Source organism: Struthio camelus, chromosome 31 (genome assembly GCF_040807025.1).
Source record: "Struthio camelus isolate bStrCam1 chromosome 31, bStrCam1.hap1, whole genome shotgun sequence".
In the NCBI taxonomy this organism is placed as follows: domain Eukaryota; kingdom Metazoa; phylum Chordata; class Aves; order Struthioniformes; family Struthionidae; genus Struthio; species Struthio camelus.
In genome coordinates, this window is record NC_090972.1 from 1,368,906 (window position 1) to 1,371,405 (window position 2,500).

The 2,500-nt window shown below is 77.6% G+C and overlaps 1 non-coding gene across 1 annotated transcript; it reads right to left on the bottom strand.

Moving 5' to 3' along the window:
* Nucleotides 1-13: 13 nt before the first annotated feature.
* LOC138063143 (5.8S ribosomal RNA) lies at nucleotides 14-166 on the bottom strand. The gene has a single exon (XR_011136736.1). It is a non-coding gene; the product is annotated as a 5.8S ribosomal RNA (ribosomal RNA).
* Nucleotides 167-2,500: the final 2,334 nt, after the last annotated feature.

Consider the following 2,500-nt stretch of genomic DNA (forward strand, 5'->3'; position numbering starts at 1 on the left):
ATTGACCGTCAAGCGACGCTCAGACAGGCGTAGCCCCGGGAGGAACCCGGGGCCGCAAGTGCGTTCGAAGTGTCGATGATCAATGTGTCCTGCAATTCACATTAATTCTCGCAGCTAGCTGCGTTCTTCATCGACGCACGAGCCGAGTGATCCACCGCTAAGAGTTGTCTCGGTTTCGGTCCCCACCGCGCGCGCGGGGGGACCGGGCAGCTTTCGCAGCCCCCTGAGGGCCCCCATCCGCTCTGCCTCCCTCCTCACGCCGACGCCGGCTGCTGAGCAAGGGACAGCGGAGAGAGAGGGCACGCCTCACTGACCGTACAAGCACAGAGGGAAAAAAAAAGGGGGGGGGGGGGGAGAACAGACCCGAACGAGAGGGGCGGGGAGCCCTCGCTCCCGACCTGGGACAACCCCTTTCTCGCTTCGAGTCCGGCCCAGGCGCCCGGCTCGGCCTGGCCCAGCAGGGAGCGGCGCGCCAGCCGCGCCACCTGCCTCAGGGACCGGGGTGTGGGTCCCCGCGGAGCCCCGGCGTCGGAGCCCGGCCGCCGCTGGGAGCGGCGCCACCCGCTGCCCGCGCGCCCGCGACCCGCCAGCCGCACGCTTCCGAGCTCCTTCGCTCGCCTCACCGGCCTCCAGCTCCGCCGCCCCGGAGACGGCACCCAACACCCGCCTGCACACACGCAGCCTCCCGAGCGACGCCACGCACTCGCCCGTCCCTTCCGCGGGCAGACGCCTGGCGGCAGGCAGACGGGCGAGGCGGGACGGACGGGGAACGGCGCCCGCTCTCCCCGCCTCCACGCGGAGACCGGGAGGGGCCGCCCCCGCCCGCCCGCCCGCCGCCCGCCTGCCGCCCAGCGAAGCCGGGTCGGGCAGAGCGAGGCAGGCGCGCCGGATGGCGGAGTGCCGGGGCAGGGCGGGGGGGGAGGGAAGGAAGGGTGCCGCCGACGGCCACGGCGGGAGACTGAGAGCACCGGCCAGGGAGGAGAAGGGATGCGCTGGGGCTCGGCGTCCGCACCACCCGCGGTGGGGGCTCGCCGTCCCGGCGGCGAGCACGCGCTCGCGCCGGGGTCGCGCGTTCGAGGCAGGCCGGCGCAAGCCGACCGCGCGGCGTCTCTCCGCCGAGACCAGACCGCGGAGAGAGGGGGCAGGGTACCCCTCTCCGTCCCGGCTGCCCGCGGGGCATGCACGGGCCGCGCCGGCGGGCATGGGGGGGTGCGGCGCCCGCGCGCGCCGACCCCCCGGCCCCTCCGGCAGCACGCCCGGCTGCCCCCCGGGTCGCATCGGGCCGCCCGAGTCTTTAAACCCCCGCCCGGCTCTCCGACCGAGAACCCTCGGGCCCGGAGCCCGGGGCCCATGGCCATCCCTACCCGGGGGGGCCGCTACCGGCGGCCGCGGTGGCCGGAGGCCCTCCTCCTTCCTCCCAGCGCGCCCCCCCCCCCCGCCGCCCCCCGCCGCCCCCGGCCCGGCCGACTCGCAGCGCGGCCCCCACACGGCACGGCGTGGGGCGGCTGGAGCGGTGTGGGGGGGGGGGGAAGGGAGGGGAGGAGGAAGCGTGGAAGGCCGGCAGGGCACGGCCGGTGCGGCACGCGCAGCGCAGCGCCCGGGAGGAGCACGCTGGCACACGGGACCACACGGGTGGGTCACCGAGGGGAGGCAGGAGAAGCGCGGACGCTAGGTACCTGGCCCTGGGGTGAGGGAAACGACCTGAAATCCCCGCGGGGGTGCCTCCCCCGCCGCCGCCCGCCGCCGGGCCACCGCCGCCTCGCGGCGACGGCGGCAGCCTCAGCGGCAGCGACGAGGCGGGGCGCGGAGGGGAACCCGGCACCCGCCAGCCGGCTCCAGCGCCCCTCGGCGGAGCGTCCACCCGCGGGGTGCGCCCGACACCCACCGCCACGACCTCGTCCTCCTCCCGGGGCCCGGGGTTTCCCTCAGTAACCCGGCGCCGGGTGGCAGCTGCGCCCGGGAGGAGAGCCGTGGTTTGGGCCGCCCGCTCGGGCACGACACGTCGCCTCGCGTGGCCTCGCGCGACGCCCCCGCTTGGGGTCCGCCGCGGCGCGGCGCCCGCCCCGCGCGCCGTCCCGGAACGCCTGTCCGCACCGCCTCTGCTAGACGGGCTGCTCCGCCGCAGCCCGCCCCGGGTCCGCCCCCCACAGCTTAGGAGTGGGGACCCGTGGGACCCGTCCCAACCCGGAATGCGATCTCGCTCGCGTCTCCACCCGCCGCTTCCTCCCGCGGGCACCGGGGGAGCAAGCCCCGCCGACCCTCCCACGCACTGCCGCCCGCTCTGCCGGGCCCTCCCCCGGGCCGGACCCTCCCCTGCCCCGGCGGCGGCGGATCACCGTCGGGCGAAGGGGCGGGGGCGGCGCTCGGAGACGGGCACCGGCGGCGGGCGCCAGCGGAGGCGAGAGGGCAGACGGGGACGGTCCCCCACCGGCGGCGGGGAATCGGCGGCGGGCTTTCGGCGAGCGAGCCCCCGCGCTAGCGGGCCTCGGGAGGGCCGTAC